Genomic DNA, 18792 nt, shown 5'->3' on the forward strand with positions numbered 1-18792 from the left:
CAACCATAGCCAAACTGATTGTATTAGGGTCCAATTTCTGTACAATGACAAATATATCCAGATAAGTCTGTCTTTGCTTTGTATGGCTGGATGGCTGCAGGGAGCTGCATTAGCGTTCTCATAAGATGATTACTCTTGTAATCATCTTAATTACAATATATGGGTAAGTTAAGAATCCTGAGCTTGCGATCAAACTGCAAGCTGCAGTCGATGGAACACTGGCAATTTTAACTATAATTTTAAAGTTTCTTTTACAATATTAGAATATATCCGTAACTTTTAGAAAGCAAAACCCAATTTTAAACAGTCTATTCTCTTTAAAAACAATGCCAAAAGTATTACTTTCACGTTACAAAGTTTGGCTGCCAATTCTTATATATGAATGCATGACACTGCAACTTTTAATGCTTCATAAAAGAGACATTGTTTTAAATCTTATCCCTTATAAGTCTAGTTTCTAGGATAAGAATTACATAAAATATTATCCCAATTTAGAAGTATCTTTGGAGGTCTGGTTTCCTGGGCTGGTTCATGCCATGTGGTGGTGTTTAAAATGACTCCAACCCTGAATTACCAGTTTTAAGCTAACTTTCTTGTTACCAATGTTGCACCTTTTTAATCATACCCAATAACTTATAAGCAAATAATCTATGACCAAGACATGCAGGACATATATCTTTAAGACCAGCCAGAAACCAAATGAAGTGGCTTCACGAATCTTATAAATTTAGACCAATCAAAGAACTTTTACTTTTTCTAGCTATAATTTCAAGATAAAAAGCACTTTGTCATTTGCTGAACCCAATAATCACAATTACAGAGATTTTTTTTTCTAGGAAAAAACAGCTATCAGCTTATTTGCCCTAGAACTAAGAAGCAGCTGACCTCTCTTAAAAGCAGCTTTCGGCAGGGCCTCTCCTGTGTGCTTGACTCCTGGCTAAGGGTGCGGGGCAACTTAAATCAGCCTCCACTGTGCAAACTGAGACTGAATCAAGAGATAGATAGCCAGCAGATAAAGTTTTAACCATTTTTTCTTTTCAACATAAAACATAGAACAACAGTCATTCAGATGATGAAACAAAAACAGACACAAATTGACACATGGACAGATTGGTGCACTAAATACAGTGAGGGTAGAGATCTTGATGTAACCAGGACTAAGGAAATCTCCTGTAGAGGCCAGAGAGAAAGCAGGACATCTCCTGATTTCCTTCTGTCCCTGAGAGAGCTCTGAAATCCATTTTCCTTCTCTCTTGATCCTTGCTCTCTCTCTCTCTCTCTCTTTCAGTCTCTCATGTCATTTGTATATCTAGCACCCCCCCCTTTTTTACTCTCTTTTTTAAAAATTATTTTAAGCCCTACTCCTCCTGTCTGATACAGTTCTTGACTGCAGACAAATGCCTGTTTAGAATTTTCCAGTCCCATTTCCACTATCAACCCCTAGCTGATATCAGCCTTGGACCGACACTGACTCAGTCTAGCCTGTATCCTTTTGTTGCATCCTTGGGATCAACAGTCTTCAAAAGATGAAATTTGTAGCGCTAACATTAATGCTGTATGTTGCTTACCATGCAGAATACATCTTCTGTTTTCTGTGGAGCCTCACCAAAACAGTGTACCCCGAGTCCTTCTTTCCGCTTTCAGGCCACTCGTCGGGCACCACCTGTAGCCACCAGCGGCCACAGGTTCCTGGGTTCCTGAAAGAAAAGCTGGGGATGGATGGGAAGGACTGCGAGAGAAATAAAGAGCTAAGACAAAGGTCTCTGATCAAGGCCCAATGTTTACTGATGAGTCTGAGCTTATAAAGGGGGAGATCCCATCCCCACCATGCCAGGATCTCCTGGTCATGGTTGCTTTGTCAGGATCTGTCAGGAAAACAAGCTCAGCTGCTCAGCAGGTACCTTCTTTGAGGAAGCTGCTGATGTGGCAGACAAAAGACTATACCTAGGTAGGAAGACTCCACCCTAGGTGAACTAGCAACTGTGGCAAACAAGGTCTGAGCCAGCCTGCTCAAGGCTGGGGGGAGGGCACACTACATCTTCATCTGAAGGCGGCTAGTGGAAGACTGACTTCCAGATAGCTAGGGTAAGGGTCTTAAGCCCATGCCCACAGTGACACACTTATTCCAAAAAGGCCACACCTCTTCATAGTGCCACTCCCTGGGCCAAGTATATATAAACCATCACAGCTGATCTTCACTTGGTTGAGAGAGGCACAGCAGAGAACTTCTTCTGGTGTGCCTGCTGGTCCTGGTAGTGCCTACTGACTTGTTCAGATTCAGCAGAGGCCTGGCTGTTTATGCTGAGTCACGCCATCACTGCTGATTCATGCTGGCTATCCTGACACTACTGAATTGGACTGCTGGTATACATCCTGACAATGCAGATTGGATTTACTCCAAAGAACTATTTTTAAACAGGTCCACTCCCCCGCCCCCCATCCTAATACCTTTCTTTCCCTGACCCGTCCAGCAGGTCCAGTTATTCGAGGGTCTCGAGGGGACCTTCTCCTAAGAACCAAAGTGGGGTAGAGAGAGACGAGAACCTTGTGCAAATAACGATACGGAAACATTCTGAGTGGCATCAAGGTTCCAACTGTATTAGCCAGACCCAAGGTTTAAATGCACAAGCAAAAGGGGAAGTGCCTTTCAGCAGGAAGGATGGGGCAGTGGAAATGCACCTCAGCAGGAGGGATGGGGCAGGGGAAATTTTTCTTTTGGCGACTATGCGGGGAAGCAGGAACTTGGCCGCATCAGGGTACATCTTGAGGTCAGGACATCCGGCGCTGATTTAGGGCTGGAACAATCTGTGGTTGTTCTCGGAGCGGTGCGTCAGTGGCCCGCTTTTGACCCCCTTTTCTTCTGGGGGCGGGGGGAGAGGCCCAATTCAGAGATCAGGACAATTGTGTTGTCTTAATAGCTCCCAACATTTTCCAATACCCCTGGTGGGTGGTGGGCTAGAAGGGAGGCTAAAGCATTTAAGAACTCTTATTAAAAGAAGGTTTTGAAAAATCAAAGCCAACTCCAATAGGCTCATATATTTGAGGGCTTAGTCACCAGAGAGTGACACTGTTTGAAAGGATTAAAAGGACTAGAAGGTACCAGTTGAAAAAAAAATGTCACTGAGGGTAGGCTTTGAGGTTTCAAAAGCCCATGCCAGGCCCAGAATCTTCCCCTCTGCTTGTAGATCAAGATGGACCTTTCAGATTACTTCTTCTGCAGCCTGCCTGCCTGCCTACTGCCATGCTTTCTGCCATGATGATCATGGACTAAGCCTCTGAAACTGTAAGAAAGCTCCCAACTAAATGACTTCTTTTATGAGAGTTGCCTTGGTCATGGTGTCCTTTATAGCAACCAAATAATTACTAGGACAATCATGTCTTTAGAGAAAAGTTGCAGCCGACTTCTCCGTTGGTCTTACTCCTTTTGACACATCCTCAGATCAACAGGTTAATACTACTTTTGAAAAGAGTTGGCGTCACATAATCCCACTGTTTGCTTGAGATCCCCTGTGCATCGCATAGCATTTCGAACGAAGTCTGAATTCCTCCGTTTGTTCTGTAGAATCCTGCTGGCTTAGAGAATATTCTCCCATGACCCACTATGACTTGCATTGGCATTGCTTCAGGCCATAGGTATATCCTACCCCCAGGGCTGGAGTCTAGAGAGCTCCTTCTCAGCTCTGCTCAAAACTGGGCCTGTCTCAGCCATCAGGCAGAGCTCACAATACCTCCCAGTGAAAGCAGATGCTGTGGTTTAGAACTGGTTTGAGCGTGTCAGTTAAAGGTGTTCATTCCGAGGTGTGGTCCTTAGCTTGGTGATGTTGAGGGGGTGGGACCTGTCAGTGGTGGGGTCTAGTCTGATTTAATCAGGTTTGGAGGGCTCTACCTTTTAAAGAGATTATCAACACAGGTCTTGGGGTGGGTTATTGTAAAAATAGTAGGCCTGGATCCTTCCACAGTTTCTGGCTTCCAATTTTAAAGTTTGACTTACCCTCTTGCATGTACTCCCACTGTGATGCTATCCACCATGAAATTCCTCACCAGAGATAAGAAGCCATCAGTAAAATGCTCTTGACCCTCTAGGACCCTGAGCTAGATGGAACTCCTTTTTCAACAAAATGACCAGGCTCTTGAGACCTGTGGTAGTGACAGAGATGCAGAGTTACTCTCTGCTCCTTCACTGTCTTGGTTGTTTTTCATGATGTTAATCAAAAGGTTTGTCTGCTGGGGCTGGGGAGAGAGACCAGCCATTAAAAGCATAAAACAACTTGCAGAGAACCTGAGTTTCATTTCCAGCGTCCATATTGAGTGCCTCACAACTACCTATAACTCCAGCTCCAGGGGATCTGACTCCTCTGGCCTCCTCAGGACACACACACACACACACACACACACATGCCTGTTGTATTTGTGTGGAAGCCACTGACTGGAATCTAAACCCCAAGAAAGTGGGGGCCCAGTCTGGTCCTGTTGTTAGCTTCTCTCTACCTCCCAGCACACTGCCTGGATCAGAGGATACGCCACACTGGTGGAAGGCCTGGCAGGTACTAGTGACTTAACCACTCCCACCCCCATCCCCAACCGTATAACACAACTCTATCAACTCTTACATTCCCAGACATCTGAAGCCCAGCAGAACCACCAGAGCTGCTTGTCTGACCCTGCCCAGCTCAGCACCCAGCCATCCAGGCTACAATCAGAATGTAAACTGGCCCTAGGAGATGAGAAGAGTTGAAATGCAGACCTAGCAACAGCTCACCTCCATAATTTGGGCTCCCCGTCGCTCCAGGTATTAACTCTGGTTCCAGGCACTTCCACATCAATTAAGATTTGGCACATTTCAAAATACCTTTGAACAGCAGGACACTGATTGAATTTGAGGTTCTGGGAAGCCAAATGGAAAATATAATAGTAAAACCACTAGTCCTTTTACATTGTAGTTAAAAGCTTAAAGAAACAACTATTACACCTCCGTTAATGCTCCATTCTGTTCCAAATTAATCTGGAATAAGTGTAGTAACTTGGACTGGTTTTAACCTGTCCCATGAGGTGTCTGTTTTGGCTCTTGATATGAGGCCCTTCCCAGTTTTCCTCTCAGCTGGATTTGTTGATGTGTGGATGTGTTTGAATTATTCAAATGATGGTCCACATGCATTTTTCAAAAATAAAATCTCCAAATAATTAAGTCATTATGTATATTAAATATCCTCTTTGGTCATATAAATTATGATACACTCATTCAATGAAATATTGCCCAGTCATTAAAAAAAATGGTGAATCATTCATATAGAATCATACTCTAGATATTGAGGGAAATATAACGTCTCTATGCATGTGTGCAGATGTATTTATTCCCCACCCTCACTTCCCATCTCTTTCTGAGACAAGGTCTAACTTCATAGACCTAGCTATCCTGGAACTTGCTACATAGGCCAGGCTGGCCTGAACCTCAGAGAGATCTGTCTGCCTCTGCAGATCCCAAGGGCTGGGGTTAGAGACCTGTGCCACCATAGCTAGTTTTGTTTGTTGGTTTTTGTTGTTTGCTTTTGACACAGGGTTTCACATATCCTGTGCTGGTTGCCGACTCACAAAGCAACCTTGAGTTTCTGATCATGTTGCTTCCTGCCTCCACCTCCCAATCGCTGAGATCACAAGCATATACACAGTGTATTTTCTCATGAGACTCCAAGACACTCTGGAGGCAGAATGTCTGAGACGGAAATTGACATAAACCTTCAGGTGCTTGTTTTCCACCAAGTATAACAGCAAGCACTTGTTCTGTACATGTGTTTGATCTCCATAGTAACTGTACGAGGAAGATGTTACTATGATCTTGCATGTTCATGTTATGAAACCAAGGCCAGAAGAGGCAAATTATAACAAGTTCAGTGTCATACGCTAGTAAAGATATGTTTAAACCCTGTTTATTTTAATGTTTTATTTATTTGGATGAGTGTGCCTAAGAGTGTGTGTGTGTGTGTGTGTGTGTGTGTGTGCGTGCGTGTGTACATGTGTGCATTGGCACAAATGTGGACGTTAGAAGACAGATTCAGCTATCCCTCCTGCCTGCCACCTTGTTTGAGACAGGGTTTCTTTTGCTGTTCACCACTGTGTATGCTGGTCTAGTTGCCTGCCCCATGGACTTCCAGAGACTCTCCTGTTTCTGCCTCCCATCTCCCTGAGGGACTGCTGGGACAACAGGTATGCATTTCTGCATCTAGATTTTATGTGTGTTCTGAGGGTCCAAAGCAGACACTGTCCACTGAAATTTTTCTCCAGACCTGTTTCTAAACCTTATAAACATTCTAGCTCTGTGGAGTGACACATGCCTTTAATCCCAGCACTCTGGAGGCAGAGGCAGGCAGACTTCTAAGTTTGAGGCCAACTTAGCCTTAAGAACAAGTTCTGGGACAGCCAGGGCTACACAGAGAAACCTTGTCTCAAAAAAAACAAAACAAAACAAACAATAACATCAAAAACAAACAAACAACACCCCCCAAACAGCTAAGCTTTCCCCCTTTTCTGGGATTTGAAAACTGAGAGGAACATGGAAATAGTTAACTACTGATGTGGCAGTAAGGTCATACCCAGATTATATGTCCCTCTCCCCTTCAGCCTTCAGTGAGGGCACTCAAGATGTTTCTAGATGCATAGGCAGAACTCAGCAAAAGCAGGGTAGAGAGAGGACAAGGCCAGTGGGAGGCCTTAGGAAAAGTCATTGAGACTGTTTTCCTGATTATGGTCTTACAGTGACCTGACTCCATCACCTTGGGGACAGCACAGAAAGCCTCCCAGCTGCCACCACTGTGACCTTTACCCAGCAGCCCTGGGATAAAACTGTGTTATTAGACACTAATGCTGTTAGGCCTCCCATAAGCATTCTTTTGACATCCCCAGCAGCCATAAATTTGACTTGTCCTGTTTCAATAATGTGGTATTTTATAAAAATTAAGCAGTGTCCACAGTCAACTGATGAGCTGAGTCAGGTTCTCTCCTGGTTCCCACTCTGGGACCAGCGCCCAGGTGTGTTCCTTCAGCCCTCCTTTATCAAGCATCCTGTTATAGTTGCCATTTCGCTGTACTAGGGATGGAACCCGGGGTCTCAGGTACACGAGACAAGCAGTCCACTGCTGGCCTATAGCCCAGATCACTAAGCATCTCTCCCTCAACTTGTATGACATGGGAAAAAGGAAGGAGGTCACCAGGGCTCCTGATTCATGGGCCAGCATCCTCCCCTCAGTTACTGAGTTCTTTCCACATTGACAGATTATTTCTTTTTTAAAGACAGGGTCTCACTCCGCAGGCTTGGCTGGCACAGAACTCACCTTGTAAGCCAGGAAATCCACCTGCCGCTGCCTTCAGAATGCTGGAATTAAAAGTGTGTGCCAACACACCCAGCCATTGGAACTTTTGACAAAGTCGTATCAGTTTTTTGATCACCTGACAGCAACCGCCCAGTTGGCCTCAGGAACTGTTCTGTACTCATTCCAATGGGCCCCAGCTGAGTCCTTCCAGAATTGGTTGTGCCGTGTCCCAAGGTCTTCCCCAGGCGCCTCACTGTCTGGCCTCTGTGGGCTGCCTCTTCTGCCACCCACTGATGCCTAGTTCTGAAACTGAGCTTGTAAGGGAATTGGGAAACAAACTTGGATCCTCTACAAATTTTGGGAGGACGCTTGAGACTCCACTTTTGAGTTTGCTGTCTGCCTCAGGTTCTTAGCAAGAAGCTGCCAGTGAACGGCTCCCAGGATGGGAAGATCGCATCTACTGTCTAAGCTCCCCCAGTCTGGATTGTCCAAGCTGACCTCAAGAGATGATCGGGATACTAATGTTCCTGGGTTGAATCCAGACATGCCTGCTTTCTAGATAAAGAAGTGCTAATCCTGTCTCAGGCCCCAGAAATACCTGACATTCCATCATTCAGTTTGGAGTAAATTAGGAAAATGTGGTTCTCTGTGTGCGTGTGTGTGTGTGTGTGTGGGGGGGTGTGCATGTGGTGTGGTATATGTGTGTGTGTGTGTGGTGTGTTTGTGTGTATGTATGGTTTGTGGTGTGTGTGTGTGTGTGTGTATGAGTGTGTATACTTATGGAGGCCAGAGATCAACACTAGGTATCTTTCTCAGTTGCTATCTTTCACTTCATTTTTTGAGACACTCTCTCTAATGGAATTTGGAACTCATCTATTGGGTAGACTGGCTGGGCAGAGAACTCCCGGAATCCATCTATCTCAGCTTCCCAGCACGGGAGTCACAGAGGTTACAGACATAAGCCATATCGCTCTTCTATGTGAGCGCTAGGATCCAAACTCAGGCACTTTACCAATAGAGCCACTAGCCCCAATCCCAATCATATGTCTTAAAGATGTTTGTTTGTTTGTTTGTTTGTTTGTTTGTTTTCCAAAACAAGATGAGGAGGGAGAGCAACAATTTTATGTAGGAGCTGTTGGGGGATCTTTGCTGGCAGGGGACAGTGTGCTGCTGCTGGCATTCTGAAGGATTTTGCATGGTTGTTCTTATCACAAGGACCAGGCAGGCATGGGGGCACATACCTGTAGTCCCAACACTTGAGAGGTGAGGTTAAAAAGGATTAGAAGTTCGAGACCAGACTCAGCTGCATAGAGAGTTGTCGGGGGAGCCTGGCCTACAAAAAAAACAAAAAACAAAAAAAAAAAAAAACAAAAAAAAAAACCAAAAACCAAAAAAAACCCAGCTAAACAAACCAGCAAGAAGAACCAGCCCGGGACAGGCCTGAATGAGAGAGCAAATCATGAGCCTGGGGGCAGGAGGGGGTGGGGATCAAGCAAGGTTCTAAATGTATTCCCCTCTGAAGACCATGTGGAAATACTTGCATCAATTCCTGTGTCAAGAAAGGAAAACTTTTGTATCTTCTGAGCCAGCCTTCTTAGCAAGCATTGTGTTAAAGCTTCATTTCTTCCAACATCTGACCCCACCTTCTTGTTTTGTTTGTTTGTTTGTTTGTTTTTTGTTTTTGTTTTTGTTTTTCCCAGACAGGGTTTCTCTGTATAGCCCTGGCTGTCCTGGAATTCACTTTGTAGACCAGGCTGGCCTCAAACTCAGAAATCCACCTGCCTCTGCCTCCCAAGCGCTGGGATTTTGTTTGTTTTTTAAACAGGGTCTCGATGTATAGTCATGACTATCTGGGAACTAACTATGTGGACCAGGCTAGCCTTAAACAGAGAAAGGCATGCACCACCACCACTACTTACTTTTTCTTTCTTTCTTTCTTTCTTTCTTTCTTTCTTTCTTTCTTTCTTTCTTTCTTTCTTTCTTTCTTTCTCTCTCTCTCTCTCTCTCTTTCTTCTTCTTCTTCTTCTTCTTCTTCTTCTTCTTCTTCTTCTTCTTCTTCTTCTTCTTCTTCTTCTTCTTCTTCTAACACAAAGTCTCCTGTATCCCAGGTTGCCTTCAAACTCTGCTTTGTAGCGGAGGCTGCCTCCTGCCTTCGTCTCTCAAGTGTTGGGATGCCACTCTACCTGGTTTATGTACTGCTGAGGATCCAACGCAGGGCTTTGTGCATGCTACACAAGTATGGGTCATGTCCCCAGCCCCTCAAACACTCTTAGCCACCACTCATGCCCTATTCCATTTGCAATTGAAAATACAAAATTCGGAGCTAGAGAGATGGCTCAGTAATTGAGAGCCCTGGTTGATCTTCCAGGGGACCCAGGCTCGATTCCCAGCACCCATCTGTAACTACAGGCTTAGGGGACCTAATGTTCTCTTTTAATCTCTGAGGACACTACATGCATATGGTACACAGACATGCAGGCAGGCAGAGCACCTATGCATATAAAATAAAAATAAAGGTTAAAAATATTTTTAAACCAGGCAGTGGTGGTGCATGTCTTTAATCCCAGCACTTGGGAGGCAGAGGCAGACAGATTTCTGAGTTTGTGGCCAACCTGGTCTACAGAATGAGTTCTGGGACAGCCAGGGCTTCACAGAGAAATCCTGTCTTAAAAAAAAAAAAAAAAAAAAAAAAATATATATATATATATATATATATATATATGAGAGAAAAACCAAACTACAAGCATAGTTTGAAACAGCAGGGCTCTGAAGTAGAAACTTCGAGTTTCTTTGGAAAGTTAGTTATGTCAAATGATGGTCTGAGGGAGCACACAGGTGAAAGGATGTCTTGCTAAAGCAGACACATGAAAGACTGTTTTCCTGAAGCGGACACAAGTGAAAGAACGTTTGGATATAGCAAATACGTGAAAGGACCCATGATGACAGAGCATAAATATGACCCCACAGACAGTGGGAAAGAGCACTAAGCATTGGTTTGGTTTGCTCCTCCTCGATAGTATTCTTCCCTAGCAACACACATACATTGGTTAGCCTTACATGGATAGCATTGTTGAGCTTAACTGTGGTAACACCTCCATTGAGAGAAGCTCACCCAGGAACTGCTCGTGAAGTTCCTGCAGAAGCTCGATGCTTCCACAGCCTCGCCTCAGGGCAGTTGGTGAGCCAACGGTCCTTCAGGATTGAACTACAGCTGCTGGTTTGTGCCTGGTTTTGGCCTGCTGAAAAGACTGGTCAGAGGCTGTCAGTTTGTGTGTGCTGTCTCCTGCCAAAGAAGATGGAGCTCACCCTCAAAGAACTACTGCTGAACAGGTCCACTTCTCCCATATCCAAATAACTTTTCTCTTCCACTACCTCTGCTTCCCTTATTAAAGTAGGTTGCAAAAAATTTTATGCATACAGGGCTCCTACATGCTTAGCAAACATTTTTACAACCTTAAATATTTTTAAAAGTAACTAACTTGTTAATTTTATACATATGAGTATTTGTCTCCGTGTATGTATGTATGTATGTATGTATGTATGTATGTATGTACAGCACAGTACATGTGAGCCTGGTGTGGAGGCAAAAAGGATGTCTGTTCCTTTGGAACTAGAGTTCTTGATGGTTGTGAGCTGTCATGTGAGTGTTGAAAACTGAATTTGTGCAAGAACAGCACATGCTCTAAACTTCTGAGCCATCTCTCCAGCCACCATAATGCTTTTTAAGATCCCAGGATGCTGGCTGAGCAGTCAGGCTGGTGAGTGGGGTGGCCATTCTAATCCCATATATAGAGACTTATTGCTTCCCCAGGTGTCCATCCCTTCTGTTCCTTGTAAGTATTCCTTCAGTGCAGCGCTCAACCCCTCACACGACGACAAGAATAAGACATTCATGCTAAAGGGGCGACCAGCCACCTGCTCATCCTGTCTAGGCTTTCTGAGATTCTGTGTCAAGTTACAAATGCAGAGAATCACTAGGGAAGATGTAAGACTCTTCTGACGTCATGTGATCCTTGCTTGGTAGTATTTCTGAGTTTCCTATAGCACCTCTCCATGGGTGCTACAAACAGCAAGAGAGGGAAGAGGGACGAGTCTCTTTGTCAATCAAGACTGTCACCTAAGCTGGGCATGGTGGTGCACGCCTTTAATCCCAGCACTTGGGAGGCAGAGGCAGGTGGATTTCTGAGTTCAAGGACAGCCTGGTCTACAAAGTGAGTTCCAGGACAGCCAAGGCTACACAGAGAAACCCTGTCTCGAAAAACCAAAAAATAAAAAAATAAAAAAATAAATAACAACAACAACCAAAAAACAAGACAAAACAAAAAACAAACAAAAAACCTGTCACCTCGTGGTGTTTGAAGCTAGAGCAGGGCACAGCCCTCTAAGTCATCCCTATTTCCCTGCCTTGCAAAAGGATATGGTTGTGTGCTCTGTAATTAGCTAATGAGCTGCCTAACTGGTAGTCTTATATTCATCCAGCCCCCAACCTTAGTGTGTAATGGTACTGTAGGTATTTTTGAAACATTGTATCCAAATAGAGTTTGCATCAGCGGAGGCGGCGGTTGGAGGCGGTGGTTGTAGTCATCCTGCTATCCCTGCTGGTTCCAAGTTGTGCTATAAACTGCCTGGTGAGTCTTACCAGGGAGCAGACAGACTATCTCCACCACCCCAGGGGCTTCTCCGTCAGATGCCACTAGCCCTCTAAGATGGAAAGTGGTAAAAGCAGTTCATGGTCTGGATCACGTTGGCCGTGGTTCAGAACAAGTTACTTTCAAGAGCCCTGAGCATCGTCTTTGGAGAACAAATTCTTCCTTATCTTTCTTTACAAGCGAGCACTGACTTGCCCTTGGTCTTGCCTCACTTAATCACCTTTTATGGAGACATTGGAGAGTTACAGTTAGAAATATGAGCATGGGGTCCCCAAGTGTAGCTCAGTGGTAGAGCTAGTATGCACCAAGTCCTGGTTCCATCCCCGGCACATCCTTCCTCTTTTCTCTCTCTCTCTCTTTATTTCTTTCTCTCTTTCTTCTTTCTTTCTCTCTTTCTTCTTTCTTTCTTTCTTTCTTCTTTCTTTCTCTCTTTCTTCTTTCTTTCTTTCTTTCTTTCTTTTTTTCTTTCTTTCTTCCTTCCTTCCTTTCTCTCTCTCTCTCTCTCTCTCTCTCTCTCTCTCTCTCTCTCTCTCTCTCTCTTTCTTTCTTTCTTTCTTTCTTTCTTTTTGGCTCTAAACACCAACCATCCTGTTTTTCTCATAAGATTGTTATAAGAACACAGTGAGACTCCCTAATAAATATTTACCCAGTTACAAACGTCAGAAACTGTTAAGCACAGCTCTGGGCAGATATTACATTCTAGCTGGGAGGATTGGCCCCTTAGACTTTCCATACAACCCTCCTGATAAGGCCTTTACCCTGATGTGGAGCTTTGGACTTTTCTGAATAGTATTTTAGTTGTGTGTATGCAAGTTTGAATGTTCTCACAAGGTTTGCAGTTCTCTGAAGATAAGAATACTCTCTCTTACCATTTTTATGTCTTCTAACTCCTTAAACATAGTAGAAATTTAATAACTGCTAATTAAATAAATAAAATTATTGGTATTATATATAAGTGCTTGCAATGTGAAAGTACTTTAGCCATTGTGGTTATTAAATGAAAATGGCCTGCTCTGACCCATAGGGAGTGACACTATTAGAAGGTGTGGCCTTGTCAGAAGTGAGTCACTGTGGACAGGCTTTGGGGTTTCAGAAGCCCCAGGTCCAGTGTCACTCTCTTGTCCTGCTACCTTCCAATCCAGATGTAGAACTCTCAGCTACCTCTCCACCACCATGTCTGCCTGCATGCCACCATGCTTCCTGCCATAATGACAATGAACTAAACCTCTGGAACTGTAAGTCAGCCCCAATTAAATGTTGTCCTTTATAAGAGCTGTTGTGGTCTTGGTGTCTGTTCAGAGCAGTAGAAACCCCACCTAAGACAGCCTTGTATGGAGTTGGTGTTGCCTACAGGCCTCAGCTTCCCTACATGGGTATCTGTGCAGGACACATAGGTGCCTTCCCCACATGGTGACTTGCTTCCTCCTGGAGGATAGAATCAAGAGACAGGGATGGAACCTGCAAAATTTTCTATGAATGTAAGTGTCCAAAAATTGCTGAAGGAAGACCCCGGACTCAGATAGTATGCAAAGACATAGAGTTTATCCTGCAGAAACAACCAGCATACAGGGGTCAACCATTTTTTGAAATGGCGACCCCAGACAAAGGCGCTCAGGCCTTCTTGTAAGGAACCGGGGGAACACTCTAGAAGAATTAGGTAATCTAAAATTTCATTGGTGGGTGCTAGGAGAACACAGGTGGTCAGTGGTATACACTCCTACATCATGAACAGTTAACCATAGGAAAGCTAGGGCTGCCCAGCACAGCTGGCCCATCCTAAGATGAGATATTTCCCATTTTTGTGGTTATCCCCAGGCTGTTCTTCGGGAGGGGGTTTTATGACCTTGTTTCTGGATTTTACGGTCTGTTCCTGGAGCTGGTGCTTTGTGGCATTCTTTTCTGAAGCAGGCCTGGCCCTCAAATGAAGACAAATGGAGACAGCTAAAAGGAGCATGCCAGGGCAGTGGCCACTTACCCTGTCTTCACCTAGGTCCTCACGGGTGACATACTCCCCAACTCCTTCTGAGTTACCTCATTAGGCAGGGCTTTCATTGGAGCACAGCGACAGTGTGGCGAGATATGATTGGCCAAGGATTTAGGGGCTTTGGATTGACTCAAACACTGTGTATAAGTTTATGAGCTGCGCAATAAACTCTGCACCCTGATGTTGATTCCCAGAGTCTGACTTCCTGGGAATTGTCATGTAACTCTGTTGCCTCTCACCGCTTCCTCATCCTTAGCCCTGTTTCCACACAATATATAGCCCAGGCAGGCCTTGAACTTCTCATCTTCCTGTCTCCACCCCAGAAGAGCTGAGATTACAGGCAGTCTGCTTTCAACCCAGCACAAATCAACTTTATTCAGTGTGAAAGGATTTAGTAAGGGTGAATACCAAGCGTGACGATCAGTTTTGTAGACTGGTGTCTACCAATGAACTGGTCTCAGAAATTAAGAACAGTGCAAGATCCCAGTTGGATTTCCCTAAGACAAGGGCATCCCACGAAGCAAGGCAGCTCTGTCTAATCTGAGAGAGCCTGAGTCCTCTCTCCTACTCTCTTCTCCTCATGTTCCTCAACTCCTCACCCCTGCCCCTGGTTCCTTGCCTCTCCCTTCTGACAGTTCTCACTTGTCTTTGCTGGGATTCCTAAAAGTAAAGCCTATGGCCCAGTTCATCTTTTCTTGGGTCATCATGGATTCCATGCTAATCCAGTTTGGTTTCCAAGGGTCCAGTCCTACTCTAGAAAAGAGAGAGGTAGGATTCACAGTTCCAAAATAGAGGGCTTTAGACTGGACTCTGGTCATAAAAATCATGGAGAGATGAAACGGCAGGTGTGTCAGAGGTCAGGTTATATAACCTGCCCGGTATTGCCAATGTTCCTAGGCACCGTGCTAGGTGGTGGGGCCACAGGAAGAAAGCAGGGGCAAATAAACAGATTCTCGGTATGGAGAGAAAGACAGGCATCCAAATAATTGGTATGCAAAAACAAACAAACCAAAAAACAAAACAAACAAAACAAAACACCAAACAAAAAAACCTGTACTTAGAACTACCCATAGCATTATGGGTAGAGATGAGCCCTCTCCTAGGGACATGGAGACAATGCCCCCAAGACAACCTTTGAAGGATAACATAAAGGATAACAACAGATGAGGAAAAGGGGACATACACACCAAGCAGGAAGGAGTTGTGGGAAGCTTTGGTGTCACAGGCAGGACTGGAGAATGGGAGCTGAGAGGAGAGCTGGCAAGGACAGCTGGGGTGACACTGAGTTAAGCTTGCTGGTTTCAGCTGGTTCAGGACTGGGAAAGCTTCTAGGGACCTGCAACATGAATGAAATTGCGTGTGCCTCCAGGGAGTGTGTGGCCAACCTGACAGCAGAAATGGAGGGCAGGCCTAAGAGATTCTGGGGCCCAAGATGCACAAAAGCATCCTCCCCTGCAGCGTGGAGCTCACAGGGGGAGCATATGGCTTTTGGGGACGCTGTATTCTCCGTTCCAGAAGGTCACCTAGCTTATAAGAAATAATAACCAATTCTCTGCTGGTTTCTGTTAATAGCCATCTCTACAAACATACCTCCACAGGCATCGGAATTAAGCAAAGCTGCTTTAGTAAGCACCAAAAGGCCACATCTGCATAATGAAGACTTTGCTGGAAGCCTAAGCAAAGTCTCCTCATGGACCCATTGTCAAACAGCTCCTCAAACTCCTAGAGCCTCCTGACCACTTTCGAAAGTAATGTCTGGACAAAGGACCCCTTTGTGCAGTTCAGGACACCAATAACCATGTCTCAGCAGACTGGAGTTCACACTTAATAAAGTGAAGTCTGAGTGGGCTGCCTGTCGACTGACCTGTTGCTATGCTCCAGAGCCACTTATACACCTTGCCAGCTCTTGGGCACTGTGCTATTGCTGTGAAGAGACACCAGGACCAAGGCGGCTCTTAGAAGAGAAAGCATTTCATCGTTAATTGGGAGCTTGTCTGCGTTCCAGAGAGCTAGTCCATTATCAGTCCTAATGGGAGCGTGGGGGCAACCATGGCATGCTAGGGAAGAAATGCTGGAGAGCTACAGGCTGGTCTGCAGCTTCGGGATGTGGGGAGAGAGAAAGCATGGGCTTTTGAAAACTAAAAGCCCACCCCCAGTGACACACTTCTGCCAACAAGACCACACCTATTCCAACAAGCCACATACCCCTAAACTTTTCACATAGTGCCACTTCCTGGTGACAAAACATTTGAATGTATGAGCCTATGGGGGCCATTGTTGTTCAAACCACAACACCAGCCATGTTTATAGAGAGACATAAAGGGCAAAAGCATAGTCTACAGGGAAATGGCTTTGCGGAGGACGGCCTGAACATGGGAGTCCCTGCAAGCCAGGGAAATGGCTGGCTTTGCTGAGGATGGCCTTAACATGGGAGTCCCTGCAAGCTGCATAGCCTGGAGTTCAGAACCCATGCCCTCTGGCTAGTGCACCTGACATTACAATCCCCATTCTGTGTGACCGTGGGAGAGCTCCTTTAGTGCTAGGTACCTCAGTTTTCTAATCACTGAAGTGGCCATTATAACAGCCTCCCTTTGGGGCTTCTTGTCAGGATACAGTAAGTCCTCTAAGGATTAAGATCTCAGAAGACATGATTTGGGCAAGAGGTAGAGACCCTGGGTTTAATCCGCAGGGGAAAAGGAGGAGGACGAAGAGGAGGAAGAAGGAGAGGGAAAGGGAGAGAGAGGGAGAAAAAGAAGAAGGAGGAAGAGAAGGAGAAGGAGAAGAAGGAGAGGGGAAAGAGGGAGAAGTTGTTGTTGTTTTATGTGCTCCATGGTGGTCTCAGCACTTAAGAATGCTTGCTGCTGTTACTGAGGGGCCTGAGTTCAGTTCCTAGCACCCATGGTCAACAGCTCACAACCATCTATAGCTCAGTTCCAGAGGATCTGATGTCATCTTCTGGCCTTTATAGATACCTGCCTTCATATGCACATCCACACAGCCATATATGCATAGACATAAAACAAAAATAAAATAAGTCTTAAAAAAACAAAGCTTCATAGAAGTCGTTGCCATTGTTATACTTTGGTAAAAATGAGTTAATCTGTGACTTTCCTCTCATGAAGCCATACTTAGCAAATTTGCATTTGGCTTGAGCTATCACAGTGATAGCAAATAGGACTAATTATCTAATTGGTCTCATGGAAGAAACCTTCCCATCCATCACCACACTCTGCTGCTTTTTGCTCTGAAATATGCTTTGACTCAATCTGGCTCTTTCCCTGATAGTTGAGAACTAAATCCTACAATGGGATCTCTGGTTCTCCACTGACCAACTGTGTGACATTGTGTAATTTTCTTTTTTATTTATTATTTCTAACTTTTTACATATGAGTGTTTTGCGTGTATGTATGTAAATATACTGTGTGTACTGGAAGTATACTGTGTATACTGTGTGACCTTAGAAGCCAGAAAAGGGAACTAGAGTTAAGGGTGGTTGTGAGCCACCATGTGAGTGCTAGGAACCAAACCCAGGTCCTCCGCAAGTGCTCTTAACCACTTAACCATCTCTGCAGCCCCTTGGGTAATTTCCTTAACCTCTCTGAGTCTGTGTTCTCTATTAGTCAAACATAATAATGACGCCTATTTTCTATGTACTTAGTAGGATAGAAAGATGTTGTACTGCCAATAATAACTGGTCAAGGGTCTTTTTGTTCTACTTGGATGACAATCATGAGCAAAAAAACTAAATGGTTGTTCTCTTCTTCCAAACTGAACCAACCAGCCTGCCTTCCATCTGCACCAAATAGTAGCCACTCACTGACTAGCAAATACTTTCTTGCCCTTGCCTGTCTGGTGACCAGTGCCCAAGATAGTGCGTAGACTTTCACTTGGGAGCCAGCAGGCCTCTTTTAGAGGGTTTAGTTGTTACATGAGTTACAGACAAGGCAGACACCCCTGCTCTAGTGTGAGTATTGATTGGCATCTCCTGCAGCCAAAAACAAGACAAGACAGTTGAATGGGGAATGAGAGGGTCTTAAATATAGTTAATCAGAAAAACTTTAGGAAATCCTAATGATTTTTCCTAAGATGAGGGTAAACTCCAGGCATGAATCCAATAAGATCAATTCTACAGAATTCAAGGGAAGGAGCTGGAGGTGGAGCTTAGCCGTAGAACACTGCCCTAACACACCCAAGGCCTGGATTTCACCCCCCCCCCCGCTCCAAACAAACAAACAAACAAACAAACAAAGAGATAAAAGGAAAGACCGGAACAAAGCTAGTTGGATGAGGTTGGATGTGGTGGCACATGCCTGTAATTCCAGCACCGAAGAAGCAGGGTCAGGAAAATGACAAGTTCAAGGCCAAATGATGCTATTTGTCCAGTTCTAGACCAGTCATGGCCTACACAATGAAACTCTGTCCCCTACAAAAACCTTAAAAGGTGGGCTGGTGAGATGGCTCACTGGGTGAAGGTGCTTGCTCCAAACCTGACTGAGTTCAATTGCTGGGATCCATACAGTAGAAAGAGAGAACTGAATCTTGCAGAGTTGTCCTCTGATGTCCACCTACATGTCAAGCCATTCATGCTGCCATGAATATACACACATTCACATAAACTGTAATAAAGAAATTTAAACGCTAAAACTTAAAAAAATAAAGAGGAAAAGACATATCCAAAATGTTTCTGCTGCACAGTTATTTACATTTAAAAATACATTTTCAAACAATGGTGGCCTATGTATAGTGTTTATGCACTTAGTGTTTATGCACGTAGGTTATTGCCATAACACATTAAGAAGGGAGAGTGGTTCTTTTCTTACTTGCTGAAAACAACGCTTCTTCTTATCACACTGAA

At 44.6% G+C, this 18792-nt stretch overlaps 1 long non-coding RNA gene across 2 annotated transcripts; it reads right to left on the reverse strand.

Moving 5' to 3' along the window:
* Positions 1–1388: 1388 nt before the first annotated feature.
* On the reverse strand, positions 1389–7399 carry Gm40457. Of its 2 annotated transcripts, none has more exons than XR_869961.2 (3): positions 7326–7399; positions 4760–4884; positions 1389–1697 (listed from the first exon to the last, which is right to left on the reverse strand). It is a non-coding gene; the product is annotated as a predicted gene, 40457 (long non-coding RNA). The 2 variants fall into 2 exon arrangements; XR_869962.2 differs by having other exon boundaries at positions 4760–4849; positions 7326–7364.
* Between the last annotated feature and the right edge of the window lie 11393 nt (positions 7400–18792).

Source organism: Mus musculus, chromosome 7 (genome assembly GCF_000001635.26).
Source record: "Mus musculus strain C57BL/6J chromosome 7, GRCm38.p6 C57BL/6J".
In the NCBI taxonomy this organism is placed as follows: domain Eukaryota; kingdom Metazoa; phylum Chordata; class Mammalia; order Rodentia; family Muridae; genus Mus; species Mus musculus.